We start from the raw sequence: 26348 nt of genomic DNA, 5'->3' as shown, positions 1-26348 counted from the left end.
AAATATGTCTGATAAGGGGTTAATATCCAAAATATAGAAATAGGTCATACAACTCAACAAAAAAAAGGCAGAAGACCTGAATAGACATTCTTCCATAGAAGACATGCAGATGACCAACAGGCACATGAAAAGATATTCAACATCACTAAGCATTAGGAAAATGTAAATCAAAACAACAATGAGCTATCACCTCACAGCTGTCAGAATGGCTATAGTCAAAAAACAACAAATAATAAATGTTGGTGAGGATATGGAGAAAAGGAACCTTAGTTCACTGTTGGTAGGAATGTAAATTGGTACAGCCACTATGGAAACCAATATGGAGGTTCCTTAAAAAATTAAAAATAGAACTACCATATGATGCAGCAACTTCACTCCTTGGTATATATCCAAAGAAAATGAAAACACTAATTAGAAAGCATATATACACCCAATGTTCATAGCAACATTATTTTTATAATAGCCAAGATATGGAAGCAAACTAAGTGTCCATCAACAGAAGAATACATAAAGAAGTGGTATATATACAGAATGGAATATTACCCATTAAAAAGAATGAAATCTGGACCTAGAGGGTATTATGCTTAGTGAAGTCAGTCAGATAGAGAAAGACAAATACTACATGATCTCACTTATATGTGGAATCTAAAAAATAAAATGAATGAATATAATAAAATAGAAACAGACTCATAGATACAGAGAACAAAGTAGTGGTCACCAGTGGGGAGAGGGGTGGGAAGAGGGACAAGACAGAGGAAGTGGATTAAGAGATGCAAAGTACTAGATACTGTGGACAAAGAATGTTGCCTGCCGTATCAGTAAATAAAAGATGTTGCAGCCATCAGGCCATCAGCCACTGCAGCTGCCATCCCCGAAGGTGCGTCATGGAGAAAAAAACAGGACACTGGCTCCAAACAGTTAAGGTGCATATCAAAGGAATAATTTCATTATCTTCCCATACATAGAAAAGTGCTAAATTCAATAGCTTGAGATGTCCTTTTTTTTTTTTTTTTTCAAAAACTCCTATATATCCTGCTCCTCCCATCCCCTTTGAAACAGTCCCTCAGAGCTATCCGAGAGGCTGTCTCCTGGGCTTTAGTCCTCAGTAAGTCTGTCGAGTAAATCATAATTCTCAACTTTTAGGTTGTGCATTTTTTTCAATCAACAGTATAAAATAAATAAGATACAAGGATATAATGTACAACATGGGAAATATAACCAATATTTTATAATAACTTTAAATGGAATATAACCTATAAAAATATCAAATCATTATGTTGTACACCTGAAACTAATATAACATTGTAAATCAACTATACTTCAATAAATAAATAAATAATATTTAAAAAATAATCATAGCATTATCCAAAAAACACCCCCTCATTAAACGTATTTCATATGAATAAAAGTTAGCCATTGACAAAAACTTATTTCTTAGAAAGCCTGGGTGTTAGTAGTGGAAATGACAGAGTGATATCTTGAATACTGAGCATCAGAGGTATTTTTGTATGCTTTTCAGAACTTATTCTGAGCCTAGAATTGCTAAAAATTTATGCACTTAAAAGTTCTCAGGGACTTCCTTGATGGTCCAGTGGTTAAGACTTTGCCTCCCAATGCAGGGGGGCAGGTTTAATCCCTAGTTGGGGAGCTAAGATCCCACGTGCCTCGTGGCCAAAAAACCAAAACATAAAACAGAAGCAATATTGCAACAAATTCAATAAAGACTTTTAAAAAATGGTCCACATCAAAAAAAAATTTTTTTTTAAAGTTCTCATTGCAAGGAATAAGGGCTAAGTACCAATAATTCCATAAATAAAAGAAACAGTTTAGAATTGGAGAAAATACTAACAATGAGACCCAACAAAAGGAAATGAAAGATTAAATCCTGTGCTGCATTCCTTAATCGCCGACTTAAGGTTCATATGGAAGGCAAGGTGAACCTGAGACAGTTTTCTAGGTTAACAATTAGAAAGAAGGATGGTTACTTAAGGAAATATGAAGGTATTGTGCAATTCTCTTCTCCCTCCCTCCAACTCTCTCTCCCTCCTTTTTCCTCCTAACCTTCTTCTTTTTCTCTGTTTTTTAAACTAGTTTTATATTTCCTCTGATTCAAAAGGAGGTGGTGGAAATATTTGGAATCTCTTAACATTGGGACAGTGGGAAGATAAGAATCTTGAGTCACGACAAATGGCCTATCAGCTGCACATTTCATTTCTTCTTCAAATGAAGTTATTTGTCCCAGGAATAGAGGCAAACTTGATGCATTTATAAATCTGATAATGAAAGCTAATTTTGGATATGTGCCCACACACGCACATACAAAGTCAGGAGCTGCACACCGTGTGGAATGGTTCTGGGCAGGTTACTGACAGACTGAACAAAGGGCATTCCGTATGCTACACAGGCCACTGACTTTTAGCTCCTCCAGAGAAGTGGGCCTAGACATACCCTTACTCGATACATGGATTCTGTTTGGAAAAACCTCTGAGGCCTTAGAAATCAAAGTTAATTAGTTACTACTGACTCCTACATGTTGCTGAGAATATTCACTTCTCAATTCTAGATAGGGTATATAACCTTTATAGGGTAAACAAAATGGACATGTGTTCCAAGTTGATCAAGTCGCCCACCATAGCTTTAGGCTAACTGAACTTTTATTGAGTCAGATTTTACTAATAAAGTGATACATGTATAGAACTTCAAAGCCTCAGTGTTTCTGTTCTTCCTATGCTCCCATAGGATGAAATCCTTGTCTATAACATGGGAACAATGTCACTCACCTGCCTCAGTGTTTGAACAGGCCATTAGCTCCTGTTACGGTAAGATGTTTGCTATGTTTTAGCCACCCAACTCCATTCTCCCTTCTTTCGTTAGCAGCACACCAATTTCCTTCAAGAAGTCACTCTTTCCACCTGAAGTACATGGGCTGAGAATAAGGGAATTGACCTCTACCCCAAATCTAGGCATGGCCACATGACTCAGCCCAGCCAATAGGAGGTTTGCACTGCCCTCACCATAATATCTGGTTTAGAGAAGGGCACAGGATGCATGTATGTTCAGTGAAATCTCATTATACTTTTATTGGAATTGTTAGATGAATACATAGTTACATAAGAATTACATTGGAATGTATACCTAATACTGTGTATTACAATACTTTATGTGCTGATTAAATATGGAAATGACCTGAATGCCCATCAGTATGAAGATGGTTAATAAATTCTGGTACAATGATGTTATGGAATATTATGCAGCTGTAAAAAAGACTGAATTAGAACCATAACCATTAATCTGGAGAGATGTCCACTATATATTGTTAGATATGACAGGTTTCAGGCTTATATTTTTTTGTATATAATTTACATAAAAATCCAAGAACAAGCCTACTGGTGTTTCTTATACATCTTTGAAAGATATTTTTTCACCTTGTACAATGAGTTCATAAACCTATACAATTTTATTTTTGATATAGACTTTTTAAAGCAATCTGAACATTATCATGAATGTTATAGAAGTCTTTAGAAGATTTTTTTCTAATGGAAACAAGGTAATGAAGTTTGCTTTTTAAGTGATCAACGTAACAGTTGTATGGAAGACACACTAGATTGGTGGAAAAAAAGAACAGTTAGGAAATTACTGCTGATATCCAGGTAGTTGCAGTAGAGAAAAAGACACCATTTCTCAAGGAAATATAGTTCCATCATATATAAATAGATGTTACTCAGACACACTTTAAAAAAACAAATCAGTTCCATTGCCCTTGGCTTTAGCAGAGAACCCTTTCTTCCTAGAACATGTCAGAGGACCAAAGTTGATTGATTAAATATGAGCAGGAAATGACAGGAACCTCCTAAAAGACAATTAAAGTCCTGGATTAAGTCACTCAAAGAGAGTGGTCAGATTAGAGTAAGATGAGCAGAAGGCTGGAGGCCTTAGTCAACACCAGAATTCAAAGAGTGAAGGAATTGTCAGATGCATAGAAAAAGAACTAGAAGAAAAGAGTATAAAAAAGCCAGGGCCAGGCATCTGCAGCAACTCCACAGAAATGGTATTCATGAAAAAGAGCAGAAGTTTCTGTTGAATTGATAATACAGGGTTCTGGTGACCTTAAGAAGAGCACTTCTTGGGGAATTGAGGGTGTAGGAACCAAGTGGGAGCAGTTTAAGAAATAGATATGAGTGGAGGGAGAGGAGTCAGGAAACATGAAATAGTCTTTGAAAAACCTTGTTTGTGAAGAGAAGAGAGGGAAAGGCTTGGTGCCAAATGAGGACATGGGATAAGAAAACTTGTTTGTTTATTTTTTTATTAGTTTTCAGATAGGATAAACTTGAGCACAGGAGTGATCCAGGTTTTGTGAGCCCTAAATCCTATATATCGTAGGGGCTTCCTAGAAAAAAGATAAAATTACAATATAAAATTAATTACAAAGGCAATGTACTTAAAATGAGAAATCACAACAAATTATAAATTTTAAAATGCTGGCAAATTCCATGATCAAATATCCAGAAAAAAATACAGTATTTTTATTAACTATTTGCCTGATATACCTGTATAATACCTTTTCCCCTTACAATTTTAGGTTGTGTATTCAATGATTTTTGCAATGTTTTCTATAGAGAGAATAGAAAGATAATTTTGTCTTTCCTCTTGCATATCAGACATTTCTAATACATCATTTCAGTGCTGTTTGTGTTGCCTGTTTCTTGTAGCTCTGCAAAGGCTGTCTGACTTCATGTGGTGCAATCTGACAGCTCCTGTTTTTCTCATACCCTAGGGTTTCCCTGTTAACACTTGCTCTGGGATTCAACTGTTAATGCTCAGACTCACCTACGCAAACTCAGAGGAGCACCGAGAGGTGAGCCTTTGACCAATGAGAGAGTGAGCAGTCCATGTTTCCTCTTTTCTCCCCACTGAAAGATGGTTTGGAGGTGCAGTTGATACCTACTCGGGAGTATGCTCCAGTGATAGAGCCATCTGTCTCCCTTAGAAGCAGCCAGCCCTGTAACAGGCATTCTCTGTCCCCTGTCCCTCACTTCTGCTCTCTGGGCTTACACTCCCTAATAATAAAGTAGTACATAAGCCCTCTGTCTCAGGCTCTAATTTCTGGGGAATCAGAGTAAAGTATACTTAAGTTCATTTTTCATATCAATAGGTTAGAAATTTTTATTTTAGCTTTATAACTAGTTAAAAATATCATGTGAAATTCAAACTGTCAAACTGAAAACCTCTATTAGAATTCTTGGTAACTATAAAATTTCAAGGCATTTCAAGTTTTCTTATGCAAAAACTTAAATATTATTTGAAAATTACAGACATTAATTAACCAGGTCATGACAATGTCCTTTATACAATGCTATACAATGAGCTTTATTTGATCTTCATCAAGTCAGTTTTTTGTGGCAACTTACTCTTATTTTTTTTTTTTTAAACATCTTTATTGAAGTATAATTGCTTTACAATGGTGTGCTAGCTTCTGCTTTACAACAAAGTGAATCAGTTACACATATACATATGTTGCCATATCTCTTCCCTCTTGCATCTCCCTCCCTCCCACCCTCCCTATCCCACCCCTCTAGGTGGTCACAAAGCACCGAGCTGATCTCCCTGTGCTATGCGGCTGCTTCCCACTAGTTATCTATTTTACATTTGGTAGTGTATATATGTCCATGACACTCTCTCACCCTGTCACATCTCACCCCTCCCCCTCCCCATATCCTCAAGTCCATTCTCTAGTAGGTCTGTGTCTTTATTCCCATCTTGCCACTAGGTTCTTCATGACCTCTTTTTTTTTTTTTTTTTTTCCCTTAGATTCCATATATATGTGTTAGCATACTGTATTTGTTTTTCTCTTTCTGACTTACTTCACTCTGTATGACAGACTCTAACTCCATCCACCTCATTACAAACACCTCCATTTCATTTCTTTTTATGGCTGAGTAATATTCCATTGTATATATGTGCCACATCTTCTTTATCCATTCATCCGATGATGGACACCTAGGTTGCTTCCATGTCCTGGCTATTGTAAACAGAGCTGCAATGAATATTTTGGTACATGACTCTTCCTGAATTATGGTTTTCTCAGGGTATATGCCCAGTAGTGGGATTGCTGGGTCATATGGTAGTTCTACTTTTAGTTTTTTAAGGAACCTCCATACTGTTCTCCATAGTGGCTGTATCAATTTACATTCCCACCAACAGTGCAAGAGTGTTCCCTTTTCTCCACACCCTCTCCAGCATTTATTGTTTCTAGATTTTTTGATGATGGCCATTCTGACCGGTGTGAGATGATACCTCATTGTAGTTTTGATTTGCATTTCTCTAATGATTAATGATGTTGAGCATTCTTTCATGTGTCTGTTGGCAATCTGTATCTCTTCTTTGGAGAAATGTCTATTTAGGTCTTCTGCCCATTTTTGGATTGGGTTGTTTGTTTTTTTGTTATTGAGCTGCATGAGCTGCTTGTAAATCTTGGAGATTAATCCTTTGTCCGTTGCTTCATTTGCAAATATTTTCTCCCATTCTGAGGGTTGTCTTTTGGTCTTGTTTATGGTTTCCTTTGCTGTGCAAAAGCTTTTAAGTTTCATTAGGTCCCATTTGTTTATTTGTGTTTTTATTTCCATTTCTCTAGGACCTGGGTCAAAAAGGATCTTGCTGTGACTTATGTCATACAGTGTTCTGCCTATGTTTTCCTCTAAGAGTTTGATAGTGTCTGGCCTTACACTTAGGTCTTTAATCCATTTTGAGTTTATTTTTGTGTATGGTGTTAGGGAGTGTTCTAATTTCATACTTTTACATGTACCTGTCCAATTTTCCCAGCACCACTTATTGAAGAGGCTGTCTTTTCTCCACTGTATATGCTTGCCTCCTTTATCAAAGATAAGGTGACCATATGTGCGTGGGCTTATCTCTGGGCTTTCTATACTGTTCCATTGATCTATATTTCTGTTTTTGTGCCAGTACCAAACTGTCTTGATTACTGTAGCTTTGTAATATAGTCTGAAGTCAGGGAGCCTGATTCCTCCAGCTCCATTTTTCGTTCTCAAGATTGCTTTGGCTATTCGGGGTCTTTTGTGTTTCCATACAAATTGTGAAATTTTTTGTTCTAGTTCTGTGAAAAATGCCAGTGGTAGTTTGATAGGGATTGCATTGAATCTGTAGATTGCTTTGGGTAGCAGAGTCATTTTCACAATGTTTATTCTTCCAATCCAAGAACATGGTATATCTCTCCATCTATTTGTATCATCTTTAATTTCTTTCATCAGTGTCCTATAATTTTCTGCATACAGGTCTTTTGTCTCCTTAGGTAGGTTTATTCCTAGGTATTTTATTCTTTTTGTTGCAATGGTAAACGGGAGTGTTTTCTTAATTTCACTTTCAGATTTTTCATCATTAGTATACAGGAATGCAAGAGATTTCTGTGCATTAATTTTGTATCCTGCTACTTTACCAAATTCATTGATTAGCTCTAGTAGTTTTCTGGTAGCATCTTTTGGATTCTCTATGTATAGTATCATGTCATCTGCAAACAGTGACAGCTTTACTTCTTCTTTTCCGATTTGGATTCCTTTTATTTCTTTTTCGTCTCTGATTGCTGTGGCTAACACTTCCAAAACTATGTTGAATAATAGTGGTGAGAGTGGGCAACCTTGTCTTGTTCCTGATCTTAGTGGAAATGGTTTCAGTTTTTCACCATTGAGGACAATGTTGGCTGTGGGTTTGTCATATACGGCCTTTATTATGTTGAGGAAAGTTCCCTCTATGCCTACTTTCTGCAGGACTTTTATCATAAATGGGTGTTGAATTTTGTCGAAAGCTTTCTCTGCATCTATTGAGATGATCATATGGTTTTTCTCCTTCAATTTGTTAATATGATGTATCACGTTGATTGATTTGCGTATATTGAAGAATCCTTGCGTTCCTGGAATAAACCCCACTTGATCATGGTGTATGATCCTTTTAATGTGCTGTTGGATTCTGTTTGCTAGTATTTTGTTGAGGATTTTTGCATCTATGTTCATCAGTGATATTGGCCTGTAGTTTTCTTTCTTTGTGACATCTTTGCCTGGTTTTGGTATCAGGGTGATGGTGGCCTCGTAGAATGAGTTGGGGAGTGTTCCTCCCTCTGCAATATTTTGGAAGAGTTTGAGAAGGATAGGTGTTAGCTCTTCTCTAAATGTTTGATAGAATTCGCCTGTGAAGCCATCTGGTCCTGGGCTTTTGTGTGTTGGAAGATTTTTAATCACAGTTTCAATTTCAGTGCTTGTGATTGGTCTGTTCATATTTTCTATTTCTTCCTGGTTCAGTCTCGGCAGGTTGTGCATTTCTAAGAATCTGTCCATTTCTTCCAGGTTGTCCATTTTATTAGCATAGAGTTGCTTGTAGTAATCTCTTATGATCGTTTGTATTTCTGCAGTGTCAGTGGTTACTTCTCCTTTTTCATTTCTAATTCTATTAATTTGAGTCTTCCCCTTTTTTCTCTTGATGAGTCTGGCTAATGGTTTATCAATTTTGTTTATCTTCTCAAAGAACCAGCTTTTAGTTTCATTGATTTTTGCTATTGTTTCCTTCATTTCTTTTTCATTTATTTCTGATCTGATCTTTATGATTTCTTTCCTTCTGCTAGCTTTGGGGTTTTTTTGTTCTTCTTTCTCTAATTGCTTTAGGTGCAAGGTTAGGTTGTTTATTCGAGATGTTTCCTGTTTCTTGATGTAGGCTTGTATTGCTATAAACTTCCCTCTTAGAACTGCTTTTGCTGCATCCCATAGGTTTTGGATCGTCGTGTCTCCATTGTCATTTGTTTCTATGTATTTTTTGATTTCCCCTTTGATTTCTTCAGTGATCACTTCGTTATTAAGTAGTGTATTGTGTAGCCTCCATGTGTTTGTATTTTTTACAGATCTTTTCCTGTAATTGATATCTAGTCTCATAGCGTTGTGGTCGGAAAAGATACTTGATACGATTTCAATTTTTTTAAATTTACCAAGGCTTGATTTGTGACCCAAGATATGATCTATCCTGGAGAATGTTCCATGAGCACTTGAGAAAAATGTGTATTCTGTTGTTTTTGGGTGGAATGTCCTATAAATATCAATTAAGTCCATCTTGTTTAATGTATCATTTAAAGCTTGTGTTTCCTTATTTATTTTCATTTTGGATGATCTGTCCATTGGTGAAAGTGGGGTGTTAAAGTCCCCTACTATGATTGTGTTACTGTCGATTTCCCCTTTTATGGCTGTTAGTATTTGCCTTATGTATTGAGGTGCTCCTATGTTGGGTGCATAAATATTTACAATTGTTATACCTTCCTCTTGGATCGATCCCTTGATCATTATATAGTGTCCGTCTTTGTCTCTTGTAATTGTCTTTATTTTAAAGTCTATTTTGTCTGATATGAGAATTGCTACTCCAGCTTTCTTTTGATTTCCATTTGCATGGAATATCTTTTTCCATCCCCTCACTTTCAGTCTGTATGTGTCTCTAGGTCAGAAGTGGGTCTCTTGTAGACAGCATATATATGGGTCTTGTTTTTGTATCCATTCAGCCAGTCTGTGTCTTTTGGTGGGAGCATTTAATCCATTTACATTTAAGGTAATTATCGATATGTATGTTCCTATTCCCATTTTCTTAAATGTTTTGGGTTTGTTATTGTAGGTGTTTTCCTTCTCTTGTGTTTCTTGCCTAGAGAAGTTCCTTTAGCATTTGTTGTAAAGCTGGTTTGGTGGTGCTGAACTCTCTCAGCTTTTGCTTGTCTGTAAAGGTTTTAATTTCTCCATCAAATCTGAATGAGATCCTTGCTGGGTAGAGTAATCTTGGTTGTAGGTTTTTCTCCTTCATCACTTTAAGTATATCCTGCCACTCCCTTCTGGCTTGCAGCGTTTCTGCTGAAAGATCAGCTGTTAACCTTATGGGGATGCCCTTGTGTGTTATCTGTTGTTTTTCCCTTGCTGCTTTTAATATGTTTTCTTTATATTTAATTTTTGATAGTTTGATTAATATGTGTCTTGGTGTGTTTCTCCTTGGATTTATCCTGTATGGGACTCTCTGTGCTTCCAGGACTTGATTAACTATTTCCTTTCCCATATTAGGGAAGTTTTCAACTATAATCTCTTCAAATATTTTCTCAGTCCCTTTCTTTTTCTCTTCTTCTTCTGGGACCCCTATAATTCGAATGTTGGTGCGTTTAATGTTGTCCCAGAGGTCTCTGAGACTGTCCTCAGTTCTTTTCATTCTTTTTTCTTTATTCTGGTCTGCAGTAGTTATTTCCACCATTTTATCTTCCAGGTCACTTATCCGTTCTTCTGCCTCAGTTATTCTGCTATTGATCCCATCTAGAGTATTTTTAATTTCATTTATTGTGCTTGTCATCGTTTCTTGGTTCCTCTTTAGTTCTTCTACGTCCTTGTTAAATGTTTCTTGCATTTTGTCTATTCTATTTCCAAGACTTTGGATCATCCTTACTATCATTATTCTGAATTCTTTTTCAGGTAGACTACCTATTTCCTCTTCATTTGTTGGGTCTGGTGTGTTTTGACCCTGCTCCTTCATCTGCTGTGTGTTTTTCTGTCTTCTCATTTTGCTTATCTTACTGTGTTTGGGGTCTCCTTTTCACAGGCTGCAGGTTCGTAGTTCCCGTTGTTTTTGGTATCTGTCCCCAGTGGCTAAGGTTGGTTCAGTGGGTTGTGTAGGTTTCCTGGTGGAGGGAACTAGTGCCTGTGTTCTGGTGGATGAGGCTGGATGTTGTCTTTCTGGTGGGTTCGTCCACGTCTGGTGGTGTGTTTTGGGGTGTCTGTGGCCTTATTATGATTTTAGGCAGCCTCTCTGTTAATGGATGGGGCTGTGTTCCTCTCTTGCTAGTTGTTTGGCATAGGGTGTCCAGCACTGTAGCTTGCTGGTCGTTGAGTGAAGCTGGGTCTTGATGTTGAGATGGAGATCTGTGAGAGATTTTCGCCGTTTGGTATTACGTGGAGCTGGGAGGTCTCTTATGGACCAGTGTCCTGAAGTTGGCTCTCCCACCTCAGAGGCACAGCCCTCATGCCTGGCTGGAGCACCAAGAGCCTTTCATCCACATGGCTCAGAATAAAAGGGAAAAAAAAATGGAAAGAAAGAAAAAAAGAGGATAAAATAAAATAAAATAAAGCAATTATAATAAAAAATAAGAAAAAAATTATTAAGAGTAAATTTATTAAGAAAAAAAAATTTTTTTAATTTTTAAAAATAGATTTATTAATTTTTTATACTAAAAATAAGAAAAAAATTATTTAGAAAAAATTTATTAAGAAAAAAATTTTTTAATTTTTTAAAATAAAAAATATGAAAAAACTTATTAAAAATTTTTTTTTAAATAGAAAATAAGGAAAAAATTATTAAGAAAACATTTATTCGGGAAAAAAAAATTTTTTAAGCCAAAAAAAAAAAAAAAAAAAAAAAAAAAAATGGACGGACCTAACCCTAGGACTAAGGGTGAGAGCAAAGCTATACAGACAAAATCTCACCCAGAAGCATACACATCTACACTCACAAAAAAAAGGAAAAGGGGAAAAGTTAATATATCCTGCTCCCAAAGTCCACCTCCTAAATTTGGGATAATTCGTTGTCTATTCAGGTATTCAACAGATGCAGGCACATCAAGTTGTTTGTGGAGCTTTAATCCGCTGCTTCTGAGGCTGCTGGGAGAGATTTCCCTTTCTCTTCTTTGTTCGTACAGCTCCCGGGGTTCAGTTTTGGATTTGGACCCGCCTCTGCATGTAGGTCCCCTGAGGGCGTCTATTCCCCACCCAGACAGAACGGGGTTAAAGGAGCAGCTGATTCGGGGGCTCTGGCTCAGTCAGGCCGGGGGGGGGGGGGGAGCGGTATGGAGGAGGCGGGGCGAGCCTGCGGCGGCAGAAGCCTGCGTGACGTTGCAGCAGCCTGAGGCGCGCCGTGCGCTCTCCCGGGGAAGTTGTCCCCGGATTACGGGAGCCTGGCCGTGGCGGGCTGCACAGGCTCCCGGGAGGGGCGGTGTGGAGAATGACCTGTGCTCGCCCACAGGCTGTCTGGTGGCGGCAGCAGCAGCCTTAGCGTCTCATGCCCATCTCTGGGGTCCGCGCTGATAGCCGCGGCTCGCGCCTGTCTCTGGAGTTCGTTTAAGTGGCGCTCTGAATCCCCTCTCCTTGCACGCCGCGAAACAAAGAGGCAAGAAAAAGTCTCCTGCCTCTTCGGCAGCTGCAGACTTTTTCTCATGCACCCTCCCGGCTAGTTGTGGTGCGCTAGACCCTTCAGGCTGTGTTCACGCAGCCAACCCCAGTCCTCTCCCTGCGATCCGACCGAAGCCCGCGCCTCAGCTCCCAGCCCCCGCCCGCCCCGGCGGGTGAGCAGACAAGCCTCTCGGGCTGGTGAGTGCTGCTCGGCGCCGAGCCTCTGTGCGGGAATCTCTCCGTTTTTCCCTCTGCGTCCCTGTTGCTGTGGGATCCGCGCTGATAGCCGCGGCTCGCGCCCGTCTCTGGAGCTCGTTTAGGCGGCGCTCTGAATCCCCTCTCCTTGCGCGCCGCGAAACAAAGAGGCAAGAAAAATTCTCTTGCCTCTTTGGCAGCTGCAGTCTTTTTCCCGGACTCCCTCCCGGCTAGCACCGAAGCCCGAGCCCCAGTTCCCAGGCCCCGCCTGCCCCGGCGGCTGAGCAGACAAGCCTCTCGGGCTGGTGAGTGCTGGTCGGCACCGCTCCTCTGTGCAGGAATCTCCGCTTTGCCCTCCGCACCACTGTGGCTGCGCTCTCCTCCGTGGCTCCGAAGCTTCCCCCCTCTGCTACCCGCAGTCTCTGCCCACGAAGGGGCTTCCTAGTGTGTGGAAACCTTTCCTCCTTCACAGCTCCCTCCCACTGGTGCAGGTCCCGTCCCTATTCTTTTGTCTCTGTTATTTCTTTTTTCTTTTGCCCTACCCAAGTACGTGGGGATTTTCTTGCCTTTTGGGAGGTCTGACGTCTTCTGCCAGCGTTCAGTGGGTGTTCTGTAGGAGCAGTTCCACGTGTAGATGTATTTCTCATGTATCTGTGGGGAGGAAGGTGATCTCCGCGTCTTACTCTTCCGCCATCTTGCCCCTCCCTGGCAACTTACTCTTAATCAGACCCCAAAAATATCTGCAGTCACTCCAAAGCCACCAGACATAAGAAGCATGATTCAAGGGAAGTTGAGTTGGGAAAAGACAGTACTCTTAATTTCTGTTAAAATATCTTCGGAAATTCTACAAAAATATATGACCATGTGAAGACAATTGGCCTTGGAAGTGGCACATGCAAATGGAGATGCAGTACTGAACAAGATACATATTGAGCATGTAAATATAAGTGTGATATGTTTTATACATGAATCATCAAGGGCAATGGAAGAACGATTAGCTTCCACTTGAGAGGGGTGTTTGGGAGATAATGCCCTTAAATGAGAGAATCAGCTTTTAAGAAAGGCAAACAGGATGTCTTGTGAAAATTCTGAAAGTTCAGTTATTCCCTAAGTAAGAGTGGTTCCTCCTCCTACACTGTTGGTGGGAATATAAGTTGGTACAACCACTATGGAAAACAGTATGGAGGTTCCTCAGAAAACTAAAAATAGAATTACCATATGATCCAGCAATCCCACTCCTGGGCATATACTCAGACTAAACTATAATTCAAAAAGATACATGCACTCCTACATTCATAGCAGCATGATTCGTGATAGCCAAAAAGTGGAAACAACCTAAATATCTATCGGCAAATGAATGGATAAAGAAAATGTGGTATGTAGTATACATATGGAATACTACTCAGTCATAAAAGAATGAAATAATGCCATTTGAAGCAACATGGATGCAACTAGAGATTATCATACTAAGTGAAGTAAGTCAGAAAGAGAAAGACAAATACCATACGATATCACTTATATGTGGAATCTAAAATATGACACAAATGAACCTACCTACGAAACAGAAACAGAATCACGGACATAGAGACCAGACTGGTGGTTGCCAAGGGGCAGAGGATTGGGGGAGGGATGGAGTGGGAGGTTGGGGTTAGCAGAGGTAAACTATTATATATAGAATGGATAAACCACAAGGTCCTACTGTATAGCACAGAAAACTATATTCAATATCCTATGATAAACCATAATGGAAAAGTATATAAAAAAAGAATGTATATATGTATATAACTGAATCACTTTGTTGTAGAGCAGTAATTAACACAACATTGTAAATCAACTATACTTTGATTAAATAAAAACGTGGTTCCTGAGGATGCATTGGTAAAGGCTTGCTGTGAAGCTATCAGTGGAAGTACAAGCCAGGGAGGAGGACACACATGGCAGTGTCAGAGGAAGAGAAGGGAAAGATGATCAAGAAAGGGCCTGATTTCATGTGGTGACCAATGATGACATGAAACAGAGACAAATGTGCAAGTATATACTTAATTATACATGACATATGCCATTTTTCTGTCTCTTCTTACCATATTTATATTGGACTCCTAAGACCTCCTGACTAGAAAGAGAAAGAGACTACCATAATGGTCCCTGGTTTTCCTGGTCTTGAAGTAGGTCAATCTGAAGGACTTTTTCCTTGTCACGCTCATCTTTTAACATTTTTAATAAAAGAGATGTTACTTATATATGGTCAAACTTCTAATTTTCAAAGAAAAACAAAGAAGTAATCTCTTAGCTTTAGTGATACAATTATATAAGTAAACATCAGATCATGAATGTAAGCAGACTGGGCAGACCAGTGCAGAAAGCTGCAGTCAGGCTGGCACTCCCTTGTCACAAGATGCAGCCTTAAAGAAGGAGGCGGCTTGGCCACACAAGATGGTACCAGGGCAATAATGATGATGCTTCTCTCTGTGCAGTGCCATCCTCTGGCAGTACCCCAGTTTAATGAAAATGGTCATGGACCTATAGGATACAAATAACTATTAAAATGTTCTTTTACTCAATCATGGATATAAACATTGGTTCATGTGCCTAGAGACCCAAACAGAATGATGCAATGAACTTAAAATGCTAATTAGGCTACTTGGCATCTCTTCCCACTCCCTTTAGGATTTGTTTGTTTTCACTTGTTTCTATTTTACCTGGGTAGATGGGGCAGGAAAGAAAGGGCAATGAGACAGAGATGGTATATTCATGCAAAGACTACCTGCAGATGTTAAATGATGTCTGTCTAACAATTGACATTGGTAGTAGCTAAGATTTGGAGAGAAAGGTTCAAAGTATCCATCCTTGGCAAATTTGGGAGGGTGCCCTTGACATTTTTTAAGAGGCCTAGAATTTCTCTAATTTACTTGTTTTGAAAGATTTTTTTGTGAATTCCCTGGTGACACAGTGGTTAAGAATCCGCCTGCCAATGCAGGAGACACAGGTTCGATCCCTGGTCCAGGAAGATCCCACATGCCGTGGAGCAACTAAACCTGTGCACCACAACTACTGAGCCTGCACTCTAGAGCCCACAAGCCACAACTACTGAGCCCACACACCGCAGCTACTGAAGCCCACGTGCTCTAGGGCCCATGTCCTACAAATACTGAGCTCGTGTGCTACAACTACTGAAGCTCACATGCCTAGAGCCCGTGTCCCACACAAGAGTAGCCACCGCAATGAGACACCCGTGCACTGCAACAAAGAGTAGCCTTTGCTCACCACAACTAGAGAAAGCCGGTGTGCAGCAACAGAGACCCAATGCAGCCAAAAATTAAAAAAAAAAAGAAAGATTTCTTGCAACCTGATATTCTCCACTTTCTTACCTTCTTCTTATCTTCAAGTAGCAGAGTTAAAACCCAGAGGTAAAAAATATCTACCTAGAATTAAACACCTACTATGTGCCAGGCACTTGAGATAAATCAATTAACAACCCATGTAAAAATCCTCACTTCCGTGGAGTTTACATCTCGTGAGAAATAGAAGATGGTAACAATAATAACATTAAAATAAGTCTTTATGGAACACTTCTTTTGTACTAGATTCTGCCCTGAGCGCTTTATTTTCTCTCCTTTACTCTTCAAAGCAATTCTGTGTACTAAGTATTATTATCCCCATTGTACATACAGGAAGACTTAATCTTAGAGCAGCTAAAGCACTTGTCCAAGTGATGTATCTGGAATTCAAAACTGAGGTCTTTGACTGTTAGCCTACAAGTACTCATAAAGCTCTTACTATGTATCCAAATCCACTTATTAAATTCCATGAGAGATTTAAAGGAACATGAAATATGAACTATAAGATCCTTGCCTGAAACAAACATTATCCAACACAAAACAATTATATGTGCAGTTTATAGAACAATCAGTGTAGTCAAAGTTTAGAGAAGATAGAGAAATTATGAGAGACATAATCACAGAAACTTTTATTGGAAGATTATAATTTAAGTGTGGGTTGAAGGATAGACAGAATTTTTACAAGTTTTTTCCATAGATTGCCCACATTCCTGAAGAGTTGTGAAACACTTTATTCTGGTACAACTGATTTTGTCATTAAGAATATTTTCCAGGGCTTTCTGTTGAATTTTACATTTTTGGTTTCTAAGCATTATTGCTTTCATCCTGGAAACTCTATGTTTCATACATACATTTTACACTGTCAACCATACCTTTCTTAAAGCTCTTATCCATTGGTTCCCAGAGCACCATGATGTTCACGGACCACGTCTTCTCATTCCTCTTTGCCAGCCCCTCAGCCACTTAAATATCAGTGTTTCCCAAGGCTTCTTCCATTCTGATTCCTCTTTTTATTGTACACATTAACCATGATTATCCCATCCATTCCCATGACATTAGTCATAGGATCTTAATCTTAATATATCTTAATAATATCTCTCCTAAACTCCAGATCCAGACATACATCAACTAGAGATCCCACAGGTGGGGGAGGAATCAAGATGGCAGAACAGGAGGACACAGAATTTGTTGCTCCTCACAAGTTCATCAAAAACACACTTACGAATGGAACAGTTCCCACAGAGCTCCTGATGAACAGTAGCGGTAGACTTCAGACACCTAAAAGAATGAAAGAAAGAAGAAAAAAGAAAAGAGGAATCAAAAAAGAGACCAGCAACTCTGGCAGGAAGCTGAAGGTGAACAGAGATCCCTACATTAAAAAAGATTCCCTCACGGAGGGGATATCAGCTGGGACAGAAGAGGAACTTCGGGGGATCAAAGGAGAATGCAGCAGATGGTCTGTGGAAGGCAAGACAAGGTAAGAACTGCACGCATGATCTACACCGCAGCTCTGTGCATTCCAGCCTGAATCGTGAGTTGCCTGTTGCAAAGGGGAGCTGGGTGCTGGAAAGAAGGGTTTGGAGTGCAGACCCAGGGAGAGGACAGCTCTTGGCTGTGAAAAGACAACCCAAAGGGACAGGAGCAAGGGGCACCACAACTGGGAAAGTCTGTGGAAAAAGCATGACATGCCATAGCAAGGCATCATTGTCAAATGGTGTGCAAGGGGCGGAGTCACCATTATAACCCTCTTCCCCACCCGCCGGCTTCTTCGGCCTCTGTGGGCATTGGGAGGGGCTCCCACCTTAGTGGGCCTGCCCGCCACTCTGGCCAGGGTCACCTCCACCTACATAGGCTCTGGGACCCTGAGTGCTGTTCACCCCAAAAATCTCCTTAGGAATCAGCCCTGGGCACCTCTGCCTGGGATGAGAGTCCACCAAAGCTGGCAGGGTCAGAGGGCTTTAGCGTGGGGTTGGAAGAACAGACCCAGGGAGAGAAACGCAGTTGGCTACACGGATACATAGAAGGGACAGGAATAGGGGATGTGCAGCCAGGAATGCCCCTAGAGGAAGCAGGGTCTGCCTGGAAGGTGAGGTGCCATTGTTGAGAGGCACACAAGGGGCGGGTCTGACAACGCTCTCATACACCAGCTCCTGCCACTGCAGCAACTGGGAGTACCCAAGTGTGCTCCAAGCAGCCACTGTTTTTGCTCCCACTCACCTGGGCAAGGATCAGATGCCTTAGGGTGGCACACACACAGAGGTGTGATTAAAACCTAAACTGAGACTAATGGGGGTGCAACCAAGGAAGAGAAACACAAATCTTTCTAGGCAGCAGCACAAGCTGTGAATTAAATCCCCAAGATCGGCTGGGTAAATCCTGCATTTGTGAAATACCTGAATAGACGAATGTTTCAAAATCTGAGACAAGTCTAGCCTTTGCAGCACTGGACTTTGGGCCAGATCAGTCTGAGCTGGCCCCACAGTGTCCACAGCAGGTCCAGACGTACGTAGAGGTATTGGAAGTCCTCCTGGGGAGGTGGATCCAGGAAAATATTCTTAGTATTAATATTTCTTTGTTGGTTTGTTTCATTTTGTTCACTTGTTGGTGCCGCTGCTTTTATTATTTTTTACGTTTTATTTTTTATTTTCTACTTTTTAAAAAATGTTTTTATCTTATGTTATTTTCTTAATATATATAAAGTTTTTATTTTTCTATTTTTCCTTTAATTTTTTTGTTGCTCTGTGGCTTTTGTCTTGTTTGTGTTCTTCATTTTATATATATTTTTCCCCTTTTCTTTTTTTTCAATTGTTTTTAAGTGTATATTCTATGTTTTATTTGCTTTGCTGTTGTTGTTGATGTTGTTTGCTTGCCCCCGTTTCTGTTTTATTTTTCATTCTTTGTTTTCATTAGTACAATCCTTATTGACTGTTCTTATATCAGAATTCTCTTGTTTTGTTGTCTGTTCCCTTGGTTTTTTTTCTTTTCTGTGTGTGTGTGTGTGTGTGTGTGTGTGTTGTGTTGCTGTTGCTACTGTTTGTTTGCTGCTGTTCTTGTTATTTGCCTTGAGCTTTGTTTGTCTGTTTTTGTTTTGTTTTGTTGTTGTTGTTTGGGTTTTTTGTTTTTCTTTTTTCTTTTCTTTTCTCTATTTTTTGTCAGGCCACACTGTGCAGCTTGCAGGCTCTTGGTTCCCCAACCAGGGGTCAGGGCTGGGCCTCCTGGGTGGGAACATAGAGTCCAGGATGTTGGAACACCAGAGAATTCCTGGGCCCAGGGAATATTAATCGGTGTGTGCATTCCTGAAGGTATCCATATCAACACGAAGACGACCCCACACAACTGCCTGCAGGCTCCAGTGCTAAACACCTCACACCAAACAACCAGCAAGACAGGAACACAGCCCCACCCATCAGTAGACAAGTTGCCTAAAGTTGTACTAAGCTCACAGATACCCCAAAACACACCACCTGACATAATCCTGCCCATCAGAGGGAAAATACTCAACTCCATCCAACAGAGCTCAGGCACCAGGCCCTCCCACCAGGAAGCCTACACAAGCCCCTGGACCAACCTCACTCAACAGGGGTCAGTCCACAGAAACAAGAGGAACTATGACCCTGCAGCCTGCAGAAAGAAGACAATAAACACAATTGGTTAGACAAAATGAAACAACAGAGAAATACACTGCAGACAAAGGAGCAAGGTAAAATCCCACACGAACAAATAAATGAAGAGGAAATAGACAAGGTATCTGAAAAAGAATTCAGCTAATGATAATAAAGATGTTCCAAGATCTAGGAAATAGAATGGAGAAAATACAAGAAACGTTTAACAAGGACCTAGAAGAACTAAAAAACAATCAGTGATGAACAACACAATAATTGAAATGAAAAATACCCAAGAATGAATCAACAGCAGAATAACTGAAATAGAAGAATGAATAAGTGAGTTGAAAGATAGAATGGTGGAGTTAAACAGAATAAAGAAAAAAGAATGAAAAGAATTGAGGACAGTCTCAGAGAATCTGGGACAACATCAAATGCACCAACATTCGAATTATAGGGGTCCCAGAAGAGGAAGAGAAAAAGAAAGGGACTGAGAAAATATTTGAAGAGGTTAGAGTTGAAAACGTCCCTAATATGGGAAAGGAAGTAGTAGATCAAGTGCAGGAAGTGCAGAGAGTTCCACACAGGATAAAGCCAAGGAGGAACATGCCGAGACACATATTAATCAAGCTAACAAAAATTAAATGCAAAGAAAAATATTAAAAGCAGCAAGGGAAAAGCAACAAATAACCTACAAGGGAATCCCCATAAAGTTATCAGGTGATCTTTCAGCAGAAACTTTGCAGGCCAGAAGGGAAGGACAGGACATATTTAAAGTGATGAAAGGGATAAACCTACAACCAAGATTACTCTCTCCAGCAAGGATCTCATTCAGAATCGACAGAGAAATCAAAAGCTTTACAGACAAGCAAAAGTTAAGGGAATTCAGCACCACTAAGCCAGCATTACAATAAATGTTAAAGGAACTTCTCTAGGTGGGAAACACAAGAAAAGAAAAAGACCTATAAGAATAAACCCAAAACAATTATGAAAATGGTAATAGGAATATACATATCGATAATTACCTTAAATGTGAATGGATTAAATGCTCCAACCAAAAGACACAGACTGGCTGAATGGATACAAAAACAAGACCCATATATATGCTGTCTACAAGAGACCTATTTCAGACCTAGAGACACATACAGACTGAAAGTGAGGGGGTGGAAAAAGATATTCCATGAAAATGGGAATCAGAAGAAAGCTGGAGTAGCAATACTCATATCAGACAAGATAGACTTTAAAATAAAGACTATTACAAGAGACAAGGAAGGACACTACATAATGATCAAAGTATCAATCCAAGAAGATGTAGCAATTGTAAATATCTATGCTCCCAACATAGGAGCACCTCAATACATAAGGCAAATGCTAACAGCCATAAAAGAAGAAATTGACAGTAACAATAATTGTGAGGGACTTTAACACCTTACTTACACCAATGGACAGATCATCCAAACAGAAAATAAATAAGGAAACACAAGGTTTCCTTGTGCACTTTTTTCTCAAGTGCACATGGAACATTCTCCAGGATATATCACATCTTGGGTCACAAATCAAGCCTTGGTAAATTTTAGAAAATTGAAATCATATCAAGCATCTTTTCTGACCAAAATGCTATGAGATTAGAAATCAATTACAGGAGATCCCACAGGCACTCACATAGCAAATCCAAAATGAAAATTATTTATTAATGATTTATTTTGATCCCTCCCACAACAAATTCTACTATAACAACAAAGCAATATGCATTAAAAACAAAACAAACAGACAAAAATGCTGGTAATTCCTTGTTTACTTATGCCCTATCTCAGAAAATGGCATTGTCACCCATATAGTCACCCAATTCAGAAACCTAGAAGTTATCAAAAATATTATCTCCTTCTCTTTTTCACCCTCACATTGCAGAGCACATTGACCACCTTATTTATTCCATTTAATACTGGTGGATTCTGTCTCTCCTACTGCTCCTAATGCTGCCTTTCTCCGTTCAGACCACCGTTTTTTCTTTCCTGAACAGGATTTCTCCTAATTAGTCTTTCCTAACTAGTTTCTTGTCTCTGTCAAGTATGTAATGTAAGCTGCTGCCAGAGTGATTATTCTATAACACAAACTTTTGTCACTCCCTGGCATCCTTCAAGATCCATCAATGTGCTCCATTACCCTGGAAAATAAGCCCAAACACTTTTTCCATGTTACTCAAGAAGACTTTTATCTGGACTTTGCTAACCTCTCCAGCTACAACTCCCACCAAGTTAGATTATTGAGAAGTATTTAAACAAGCTATGTTCTTTTATTCTTCTTAACACTACATGTTTTTCTTCTTTCTATAGTGGCCTTTATCCATGGGCTACCTGGGAAACTTGTATTAGCCTTCAAGACTCAGTTAAAGTATAATTTCCTCTTGAAACTTTCCCTGACTACCAATCTCATCCCCACTCTAGGAAGAGTTGATAATGTTATCAGTGCTATTGCTGTACCTTATACATTCTTCATTTGTACAACCTACCAAAATTATTATAATTACCTGCTTTTGTGTCCAGGTCTCCAATTATATTGTGAGATCTATTGTTAAGGAAGCTAATAAGAATTAATTCCATTTGTAAGTAAACTAGTGTGCGTCAAGCAAAGTACTGGTATCTCTTTCATGGGGCTCCAATAAACAAAGAAAGAGGCCTAGGAATAAAATGATACATTTACCCAAAGCTATGAAGAGTATGAGAAGAAAAACAAAGGATCAAAGCAAAGAAATGTCCTGATTATCAGGTGGATGAAGGCATAAGCGAGGTTAAGTGGTCAAGAAAATTATAAAGAGGTCAGGAAATGAGGTTAATAAGCAGTTCATTGCAGAACCCAGTACCAACTCAAGGGTGCCAAATGCTAGATTTTTTAGGAGGTGCTGACCACATAGAGCATGACTGGGAGCTTCAAGGCTTCTCACAGGTCCTGACTCTCTTTCCCCTTGAATACTCTGAGTAAAGTTGAACAGGAACTTTACCATGGCATATTTTATTGGGCTTTTTTGTTTTTGTGTTTTGTTTTTTGAGGACCAAGTTTATATAGCACTCCTCTAAACCACACACTAGGCCCAGGACCAGCAGAGGATAAGAACTTTTCTCCCCACTTTACATTAACTGCTGGCTAATGTCTTCTTCCCTATTTCTCTTTGCCAGCTTGGTGCATCTTCTCACTACCTCTTATGGGCTCAGGCCCACCTACCAAAATTTGAGGCCTGCTCATGTCCTGGATAGAAAATTAGAAAAGGCTATGAGATCTATCCATGTTGCTGGGTTCCCAGACTGTAATTGAAAACTTTTTACCCAGAATCTTGGACCCAGGTACTAATCCTGAGTTGCTCTTACACTTTGCCTGAGCTTCTGACACTTTATTTTCCAGTTTTACCTTTTGTGTCTGGTCCCACTTGTTGACACCCAGGTGCTAAACTTTACACTCACAGGCTGAGTTTGTATGCCTTAGCTAACCTCCCTGGACCTGACCTCAATTCTACCTTCTCAAATATCTTGATTCCATCCACCTCTCTCTAGTTACAGTGCCACAACCTCAGCTCAAGTGGTAGAGCAGAAGTCATCAGACTCCTCTCCACCACCTTCCACTTCTCCTACCCAAAAGGAGGACTGCTAATAGGAGGGGTCAAAGTAGAACACCAAGGAAGACAGATTTCTTGATGGGAAAGGCTATGTCCACATGTGTATGTTTTTGCTCTTGTACTATTTCTTCATCCATGCTACTGATATGATAAAAAGACCAGGGCCTGCCTCAAGGTCAGCTCTGATACATCTCTTTTCTTTCTACAAGCACATCCAAATCTTAGCTTTACAAGAAAAAAGGAAATAGCTCTTCAACCTCAGGCCTAAATTGTTTTGCTCCACTCCAGGTTTGCTAGATCTATGCTTTAAAACACTAATTCAGCTAATAAAGTAGGATACATTCCCTAAATGTTACCTGTGTATATAGTTCCCTTGAGATCATCTCCAGAGAAAGAGTGCTTGGCAGGACTTGATTTCTTAAAATTCCATTTCATACAATATCATGTACCTTTAGGTAATCAAATCTTGCCAATTTTTTAAGACTGTCACTTTGTTCTCTATGTTGATCCAGTTTTTACAACCAAATATTCATTTCATGTCATGTTATATAGACAGGATTGTACTACTCTTCACTTTTCTTAATAAAAACACAGAAATCTTTGGCGGCTCCCTAGGTTATAGTCTATTCAGAAAGTGGCTGAAACCAATACTCTACAAACTTTCATTAAGAAAATGTTCCCACCTTTATGTACCCACACCGGAATATCTTCAAGGTTGAAATAACAAGATCATATTCTCATATACTTTTGTACAAATTTCTGAGGAAGGAAAAAATAATAAGGCCCTTGTGGGCTGGATTTTTGTCTTTTTCTTCTCTCTTTCCAAGAACATAGCAAAGGACTGTATTTTTTCAAGTATTTTTAAAAATAGAAATGAATAAAGAACCTTAGGAAGACAGATTAATATTCTTGAAAACAAAATAATTAGGTGGTAGTAGGCACTTCCAAGAATTATATATAAGAAATCAAACACAAACTGTGTGGGTAATGATAAAAGTTATTTCCCTCTGGCAACTGGTTTATGGTGGTCTTAGCACTGTTATTAACAAACCACAATATAATCAGCTGTCTGGTTTACAGCATCAGTGGGCTCAGGGTTAAGTGATATTACAAGTGGATCTCTCAGGGTAAATTTACATATATCCAAGAAACACAACTGTATGAAACAAAATTCCTATAGAAATACATTCTCTTGGTTCACAGACAAGTATTGTTAATCAAAGATCATTGGTTTTAATCACTGGAGGGGTTAAGGCAAAATACATCATGTTTTCATACTGTAGCTTATTGTACAGGTGAGATCTCACAAGAGTGAAAATAATTACCATGATCAAAAAGCTTCATGATCAACAGACCTACAAGCTTAAATATTAGAAACAGTAAGAGATTAAAAGTTTCCATGGGGAGAGTAGCCACAGGAAAGCTCTATCCCATCATCTCAATTATGATTTTTTACTATCAAGAAACATTTGAACACCTACTATGTGCCAAATACATTGATAAGAGCTAAAAGGGTTTCCTAGGACTCAGGACATTCAATGCTAAAACCAGGATGATTTGTCATCCTAGACGGTAAACAGTCCCTGCCACCAAGGAACTTATAGCTTAGAAGAAAAATCAAATATAAATCAAAAACAAATGTGACAGAGTTAATTAAGTGAATAAGAGAGGGTACTTTGGGAAAACAAAATAGAGGTATCTATCAAGCATTTTCTGAAAGCCCATAGTTCTCAACCCTAGCTGCTCATTTTACTTTATTTTTTATCATTAGTTGAGGAAGCTGAGGTGCAGAACATTAAATGATTTGCCCTAAATTCCTCAGAGATTTTGATTTAATTGGCATAGGGCTTGCTTGGGCATGGGTATTTTTTTTAAGTGCTGAAAGAGATTATAATATGCAGCCAAGGTTCAGAACTACAGAGCTAAACCCAGCCTGAAATGTGCTAAGATATAATCAGGTGAAGGGGGCCAGGGGAGAAAGATTATCCATTTAAGAGGAAGCAGTATGTGCAAATGTCCTGAGGCAAAACAAGCATGATCCTTTAGAACACTAAGAGCAGTTCAGTGTAACCAGAACGTAGGATGATTGTAAGGAGAGATGTAAGTGAGATCCAGATATTGAAGGGCCTTGAATAAACATTTTCAGAAGTTCATACCTGTGTAAAGAGAGAAAAGTTGGATATTTATAATTTGCTTTTTATATAAAACAACTTGTTTTTCTGAATGCTTTGATAGGTTAGGACAACCAAAGTGTCTTTGAGTTGAGTTTGAGAACATCCTACTCTAGATCTGAAGAGGATGAATAACAGGAGTGAAGCGGTATTAATGTAAAAGGATAGGGAGTGTTGGGGAATATGACAAAATGCAAAGTCCATGCCTACATAAAGGGTGCAGGCACCGGTCAACTTCAGCCTATTGTTTCCATTCAGGAATATTAGCCCTTTGCTGTTAGATGATTAGATTTAAATGAGGAAAAAACTCTCAATTTTAAAATGAAGTCTTCTAATATTTATACGTTGGCTCCCAACATTATACAAGCCAACAAAAAGGCACCTGCGGTTTCAGTTCCAGGGAAGTATTTGGAGTTCCAGGGAGCCAAGACAGAAGGGATGAGAAGGAAGACAGTAAGGGAAAGTGAGAGAGGCCAGTGAGATGGTGTGAAGCAAGGATGCTATGAAGAGTAAAATAGCAAATTAAAAAGCCATTTGCAATGGCACAGCTGAAGGAATTTAAAACAAAGATACGGAGGGGGGGGCAAGATGGCAGAAGAGTAAGACGGGGAGATAAACTTCCTTCCCACAGATACATTAGAAATACATCTACACGTGGAACTGCTCCTACAGAACACCCACTGAATGGTGGCAGAAGACGTCAGACCTCCCAAAAGGCAAGAAACTCCCCACGTACCTGGGTAGGGCAAAAGAAAAAAAAAACAACAGAGACAAAAGAATAGGGACGGGACCTGCACCAGTGGGAAGGAGCCGTGAAGGAGGAAAGGTTTCCACACACTAGGAAGCCCCTTCGTGGGCGGAGACTGTGGGTGGCAGAGGGGGGAAGCTTCGTAGCCACGGAGGAGAGCGCAGCCACAGGGGTGCTGAGGGCAAAGCGGAGAGATTCCCGCATGGAGGAGCGGTGCCGACCAGCACTCACCAGCCGGAGAGGCTTGTCTGCTCACCCGCCAGGGCGGGCGGGGGCTGGGAGCTGAGGCTCGGGCTTCGGTCGGATCGCAGGGAGAGGACTGGGGTTGGCGGCGTGAACACAGCCTGAAGAGGTTAGCGCACCACAACTAGCCAGGAGGGAGTCCGGGAAAAGGTCGGGAGCTGCCGAACAGGCAAGAGACTTTTTCTTGCTTCTTTGTTTCGTGGTGCGCAAGGAGAGGGAATTCAGAGCACCGCCTAAACGAGCTCCAGAGATGGGCGCGAGCCGTGGC

The 26348-nt window shown here is 39.7% G+C and overlaps 1 protein-coding gene across 2 annotated transcripts in view; it reads right to left on the bottom strand.

Moving 5' to 3' along the window:
* The window catches only part of SLC26A7 (solute carrier family 26 member 7), a 198697-nt gene that overhangs the window by 155691 nt on the left and 16658 nt on the right, over positions 1 to 26348 (bottom strand). The window contains exon 1 of one of the 2 annotated variants that reach the window (XM_061171386.1): positions 16932 to 16986. The exons of the other annotated variant lie outside the window; for it this stretch is intronic. The gene's annotated coding sequence lies outside the window, so the exon portion shown is untranslated. Of the gene's footprint in view, positions 1 to 16931; positions 16987 to 26348 lie in introns of those variants that run through there. 2 annotated transcript variants of the gene reach the window in all.

The sequence above is a fragment of the Eubalaena glacialis genome, chromosome 17, assembly GCF_028564815.1.
Source record: "Eubalaena glacialis isolate mEubGla1 chromosome 17, mEubGla1.1.hap2.+ XY, whole genome shotgun sequence".
Taxonomy (NCBI): domain Eukaryota; kingdom Metazoa; phylum Chordata; class Mammalia; order Artiodactyla; family Balaenidae; genus Eubalaena; species Eubalaena glacialis.
Note: the sequence above shows the minus strand (reverse complement) of the source record. Positions and strands in the feature narration are given on the sequence as shown.